The sequence below is a fragment of the Pinus tabuliformis genome, chromosome 1_1 (genome assembly GCF_031772625.1).
Source record: "Pinus tabuliformis cultivar Carrire ecotype Pingquan chromosome 1_1, CPIR1, whole genome shotgun sequence".
Lineage (NCBI taxonomy): Eukaryota > Viridiplantae > Streptophyta > Pinopsida > Pinales > Pinaceae > Pinus > Pinus tabuliformis.
Genome location: NC_142297.1, coordinates 496201596 through 496208869, shown reverse-complemented (window position 1 = coordinate 496208869; position 7274 = coordinate 496201596). Strand labels below are relative to the sequence as shown.

The 7274-nt window shown below is 35.6% G+C and overlaps 1 pseudogene; it reads right to left on the bottom strand.

Annotated features, from left to right (window-relative positions):
• Nucleotides 1–1451: 1451 nt before the first annotated feature.
• On the bottom strand, nt 1452–2278 carry LOC149213946 (putative pyruvate, phosphate dikinase regulatory protein, chloroplastic; annotated as a pseudogene).
• Nucleotides 2279–7274: the final 4996 nt, after the last annotated feature.

Sequence of the window (7274 nt, the reverse complement as noted above, 5' to 3'; positions counted from 1 at the left end):
TGGTTCAAGATAGTCACCGGATCCCAGTTTACAATTCTTCAATTTTTTTTACATCTTCTCAATCAAGGTTGTTGGTCTCTCATATATTTATAATCTAGAATAAAAAACAATAGAAAAAATTGTAATTACATTCTCATAACATAATAAAAAATATTATAATACTAAATGCTAAATAACAAGAAACAACAATCCAATTACCAAATATATATTTACTATTTTGAAGGAAACAACAAGTATGTTCTAAGGGAAGCAGAATGTAAATAATGACAAAGTGGAAAAAACCACTTAAAGAAGGGGTTAACAAATGCAATGCTACAAGAATAGTAAGTGAGGAAACAACAAAGTAATTGTAATGCCCTACTTAATCTTATCATGCAAATTTTATTAGTGTTTAATTACTTGAAAATATTCACTTATAATTATCAGGAAATATTGGTATATACCTACATTTGTGAAACTGTAATTTTATTTACTGATATAAATTTTATTATTGTTATTATTCAATTCCTAACTTGTCTTCTCAAATTTAATTTTGGATAGGATATGGTCTCCTTCCATTTATTCCAAATTAAATATCCATATCCCAAGGTGTCTTCTCAAAATCTACTTGGGAGAAGATATGGTCTTCTCCAATTAATTTCCAAATTAAATATCCATATCTTATCCCCAAAATGTCTTCTCAAATCTACTTTGAACAAGATATGGTAAGAAAATTCAAGGATACTAAATGAAAGGATGAGGGGGTATTCATGACATTAATGATAGGTGGTTGAGGTGGATGGGAGGAAGAGACATAAAAGGGGAAGGATGATGAGAAGAGAGGGGGAATCCTTGGTCTTGGCTTTGGTTTGGAGGATTTTGTTTTGGGACAAGAATGTCGAGAAGGAGAAGGGAGAGAATGGAGAGATAAATGAGGGAATACAAACTTGGATCTGGGGAGTGTTTGTCAAACTTGGACACACTACATCTGGTTGGACTTGGTCTCGGAGGGCTAGGGAACCTGTGGAGGGCTAGGAAATACTTCCTAGTTGTCTGGGAGGAAAATCCAGTTGAGTAGTCAAGAGGAGAATCCCAACAGAGTTAGGAGCTCAGGAGAATCTCAACTAAGCTATTGGAACATGTATTCCTTCGTTTATTGATTGCTTATGTAAATGGTTGCAATGAAATTATTACTTATTTAATTTGTGTAAATCAATTTTAATGGTGTATTATCATCAAATAAATGTTTAGATATCAATAGGTTATTTCCCATCTTATTGTGTTTAGAATTAGAGAAAATTAGTTTTTAGTTAGAGGACCTTAGGTGGGATCCTCACATATGGTATCAGCGTTGGTTTCAAAATCTAAGTCCTAACAGTGGCTTTCCTTCATCTAAGCGGCCGTGAGTAGGGGGTATCTATTTTGCCAAGGGCTTAGGACCTGCACCTTACCGCAACCACAAAAACAAGCCATCATGGATTCTGGGAAAAGATCTTGTTGCCATAATCTAGTTCTCGACGAATATGATCCATTTCTCTCTAGTTTCTCTTGGAATAGTGTAAACCCAGAGTTTTGGCCCTCACCAACCTATTGATTGCAAAATGGCAGGACTAATGATCAAACCATAGATTTTGTCTTGATCAATTTCAAATAATTCTTTTGGAGGATCAACTCCAAGAACAAGTGGCACATTTGCAACCTTGTACCCCTTTTGAGATAAGTAAATTGAAAGTGGAGTCTTGCTTGTACGTGAGACACCAACTAATACCAAGTCTGATTTATGAAGATTGTGAGGCAGGGCTCCGTTGTCCTGTTTAATTGTGAATTCTATTGCCTCAATTCTTTTGAAATAACGTTTTGAGAGGGGTGTGCTTCGGGCTGGACTACCTCGAGGAACTCCTGAGGGTGCAACTCCTAGGTGGGCTGCAATGGCTTCAGTGGTCGGCCCAAGAATATTAGTATAAGGCACTCCCCACAACTAGCAAGAATTCTTTGTCACCCCTGTCATGTTCGGATCTTCCAATGTGTATAATAGAAGCGCTCCCTCCTTTGTTGCTTGCCTGATGATCTCCATAATATGGTCAACCTCATCAATCCCCCAGAATAAATGGGTATTTACAGCACAACCTTTGTTGACTAAACATGTCTCAAATTGACCCAATGCAGCATGGACAAAGTGTTATTTTGTCCATCCAGTGCCATCAGAGACCCTGTAAATCTCCTTTCTAGAGGGAGAGTATCTTTCATCTTCTTCGTCGCTCCCTTCATAGTCACTAATTCTATTAGGAATATAGGGCATGTCATTACTGGTGAGATTATTATTAGTGGTTGTAGTAGTGGACATTGAAGATGATGTTTCTACATTGTCTTGGACTGGGCGGTCTAACTGCCTACTAGAGCTCTGAACCCTCGACTAGCGTTGCAATTGACCAGTACCCTTGGATTTCCAATTTTTGGCCTTTGTGCTATCATTTTCCATGGGAACTTGCTCAAAATCTGGAGCCATTTATGAGGAATTCGCAACTGGAATAGAAGAGGATTCAGAGCGAAGTCGTGGTTGTAACATGAGAACCCCAGTTGACGCATTTCCAACAATACAGCGAGACAGTTTCTGGTAAGATCCACTTTGCACAATCTTTAAATAACCCCTTAGGCCAACCACATATAACTGCCATAAGGTCAACCAAGACATATACTGCACTCTTTGGTAACCACTCTCCATTAAGAGGATTTTCTTTTCTCGGACAATTTTGTGATTTTTTGTGTTGTTGTAGACCAGGTTGCAATAACCTGCTCTCTACTTTGTTAAGTTCTGCACTCAACTTCTGAACTTGTTCTGTTTGCTACATATCATCTTCCAAGACAACATCTAAGATATTCACAAGGTTTGAAGCCTCCTTGTAATCACATATTCGTAGAAGATAAAATGTGTGCAACAATTCATTATAAAGGTGCAGACCACGACAACATTGTCTTTGATCCTCAGGAATTGAATTCCAAATGGCATCACATTTGTTCACAGCTCTCTCTAGAGCACTTGCATCTTCCCACTACATAAGATGAACGTGCAATATCGATGTTGCAAAGACCATCTCAAGTTCAGGATACTTCATTTCACTAGCATGTTGTTGTCCAGTCTCTAAAGCACGTATTGCACCTTGAAAATCCCCTTCAGTTGTCAAAGCATTTGCAAGCTGTAAGCTGAAGTTGCAAGACCATAATTTTGCAGACTCCCCTTCTCCAGTAGAATAATAAGTAGAATAGGCATACTAGATAAGAATACATAGTCCTACATGCATAAATTGTTGAATAACCATTCAGAAAGATATGAAAGTCAGAATTACTCATGCACTAAAATATATTCAAGCATTTCATGTACCCATCTTATTAATAACCCATCAAACTCCAAAAATTCCTTTCGACCTAAAAACAATCATATAGATGTCAAATCACATTGTGCAGTATTTAGAAGATTTTACTCACAAGTTTGAAGTAGCATAAAGAATCAATAATAAAATACATTTCAAAAGGTATGTTTGCATAGGATTCTTAAAATATCATACATGGTACTTGAAGCGAATATAGTATTTACTGCAGTTTGTCCAAATTTATCATTAGAAGAAACTTGTAACAGACTACAGTGTGAAACATCTTTTGTACCTATGCTAACTGATCAGTCTGTGCATAATGGTAGTTTGTCCAAATTTATCCTTTAACAGAAGCTCTAACAGATAGCAATGTGAATGATCCTTTGTACTTGTGTTAATCATCCTATGCAAAATGGTCCTTAGTCTTCTTGTCAACTATGAAATAACTATTACACATGAAAACAAAATGCATACAACACCATGAGTGAAACATGCCTTTCCAAAATTAGGTCATAATTAAGTTGCAGAACCAATGTCATATTTGTTTCCTTGCATTAAGCTGCACCAGTAATCTGGTATTTTGTTATGTTGTTTGTTCAAGAAGCTTCACAAACCATCTCCACCATGACATAATGTAGCCCTGAAATGTTGAAAACTATGAGCATCCATCACAAAAATTCTCACCCAACAATTATATGAGTGTGGTGTCACTGTGGATGTCACCCTTAATGCAGGTGATTTAAACAGCTTCTATAGGGCATGTGTTTGTAAGCTCATGTGAAATCGAATATAGACCTTAACCTTTTCCCGTTTAATATCGCAAAGCGTTAGAAACATACCCTAAATTCTTCATCTACATGGAGATTCTCAACATGGCAAATATGTTCTCTGACTATGGGTGCGATCAATCTCCTCCAAAGAACACATGGTTCCTAGTATTGACTTCAATCCAACTGCATCCTGGCCTTTTTATCAATCCCCTAACTTTCATCATTGTTCTGAACTTTGTTACATCATCCCATCTTCCTGCCTCAACATACCTATTTTATGAGAGAACATAGTTACCAGAAGTTTTAGGCTCTAACTCAAAAATATGTTCTGCCACATTTTCTCCTAGCTCTATATTGCAATAATTTCGACAGGCACCTAGCAAAGCACCCCACACATCAGCACTAGGTTCTAGTGGCATCATTTAAATGAAGTAATATGTGTCACCTAGGTGACTTGCACGCCTAAGAAGGTCAACAACGCATGAGCAGTACTCCATCATGGGTGTTGTTGAGTCTTGAAAATGTCATTCATTTCCATTACACTTTCACTATTATGTCCATTATATCACCTCCATTTCACTACTATGTCACCACATTCATCCCACTTTCAATATCATTGGGTCATATTTATGTTTTTCCAATCTTTATTAATTCTAAGCCTTTTAAGTGAATTTGTGGTTAAAAATTAGAAAATAATGTGCATATGATTATACCTAACAAATGGGTTGATATTGTTGACATGTGTAGGTTGAAAGGAGGCTTCTAGAAGACCCTTATGTGGCACTCTAAGGCCAAATTCGAATTTGAGTGGAAAGAATCATGGGATCATGAGGATATGTGTCACATCTTCTAATTGTATTGTAACTCTAAGAAGACATGTGTCTTATCAGTTCCTATTTGGATTAGGACTCTAGAGGTAGAGGGAGAGATTCATGGATTCTCATTAATGAGATGGCTCTCATCTTTTTGTATAAATAAGAGATCTCTCTCCTTCATTTGTTAGTCCTTTTTAGCTTAGAGTTTGGGGTTCTTAAGTCTTTTAGCTTGTGAGTTCTCAAGCTTGGAGTTTGTAGTTCTTCCTTGATGGCTTTTGAAAGCTTTGGAGAACTTTGTTGTACTTTGTACTTTTGAAGAATTTGAATAAAGCTTTGATGTTCTTAACATGGAAGGAGATGTGAAGTAGATGTCATGGAGCTTATTAGAATGTAAGGTAGAGTAGATTTCATTTTGTAAATTTTGCTTTGATTTCATTATGTCATTTGATTGCTTTCAAGTTTGATAGATTAGATTTTTCATTCATGCAATTTTAATTCATGCAAGTGTGTTCAACCGGTTGATTTTAGATTAGTGATGCACATAGCCTTTTGATGACTAATGAGATGATCGAATCATCTTGTCCTTCTGCTGATTTATTTTCTGAGTTCTAATTCCAGCATTGTTATTTCTTTCAGTTTTGTTTTGCTCATTTACTTTCATGTAATTTAGATATCATATTACTCCATTTGTTTATGATTACCTTCCTATAGCCAAGCGACTTAAACAATGAGGAATCAGAATATTATTTGATGTAGTATGATTTAGTTTACTTTCCTGCAAGTTAGTGATTAGATTACTTATGTCATTTTCATGGATTGAAGTATGAATGAGTAGTTTAATCTTAGTTTCATTTTATGCAATTTAATTTCATGCATTTTAGATATCATATTACTCCATTGTTTATGATTACCTTCCTATAGCCAAGTGACTCAAATAGTGAGGAATCAGAATATTATTTAATGTAGTATGATTTAGTTTACTTTCCTGCAATTTAGATATTAAATTACTCAATTTGTTTATGATTGCCTCCTATAGCCAGAGCGAGTCGAAAGGTGAGGGGTCAGAATATGAGTTGAAGTAGTGTGATTTAATTTCCTTTGCTTACAGTTTTTGAATCGCTTTAAGTTCAATTTTCTTTTTATACAGCAGCAAGGATACTGGGTCTCACAGTCACTAGCTCATTGTTTGGTTGTTGCATTCTATTTTGATTGAAGTAGCTACATATTTACACTTTTGTTTAAATACTAATTCTATCAATAACATGTTTAAGATCTTTTGAAGTGCTAAGTTTTGGAAGTTACTATTAGGGACATAGGCCTTGTCTTGAAATCTCTATCCATACTTGTCCGTTAAAAGTATTCTTAAGACCTTAGAATAGGATTTCTATTTGCATTAGACACTTTAGGAAACCAACAAGAACAAAACCCCAAAAACAACATAAACTATAAAACAACGAAGTAAGAAAAATGTTAACTAAGCACATATGGTGCACCACACTTCATCAGTTTACAATACCCAGATTGATAATTTATGTAGAGAAATTTAAGACGTTAAATTGACTGGACATTTTGGCGCCATTGCCGGGGAAGTGTAATTAGGATACCTTATTTCTTACATCTAAAAAAAATTAATAATTCTTGAGTATGCTCTCCTCCTGCACTTCGTGTGATCTGGAGGATCAGAAAAAGGATTGTTAAGTAAAAAAAAATTAATAATTCTTGAGTATGCTCTCCTCCTGCACTTTTTGTGTGATCTGGAGGATCAGAAAAAGAATTGTTATGTAAAAAAGAAAAAAAAGAAAAAAAAGGGAGACAAAATAAACTTCATCATTTCAATTGATTCAATAAAAAAATAAATGAAAAAATGAAACTCAACTGCTTTGATAGGTTCAAATTGTCCAAAATTGTCTGGTTATGGTTTGTAGTGGTCTTCAAAACACTGTACCTGTTTTAATAAGGTTTTGCAACTTAGCTGCGGAAAGTGCCCTGATTCCGCAGCTAGTTGAGAATTCCGCAGCTGTTTCAAGGTTTAGCAGGTTACAAGCGTCCAATGAAAAAACCGACCACATGGGCATCTTCAGAATTGTCCCGACATGGATCCTATCCTAGTCACCCAGCTCAGATCGATGAAAAACCAGCATAAGACCTCAGTCAAAGTCCTATTTTTAGCATGTTTTTCTTGAAGTATTTGCTGCCTGAAATTGAAAATCATTAATCCTTTTTATAAAATTTTACAATTTCAGAGAAGAAAAAAAAGAAGAGAAAAACAATCTATGGCTATCTTGAATCCTAGCTTTCACTGTGGCTTCAACAAGAAAATCTACCTCCCTGTTTAAGCTTTG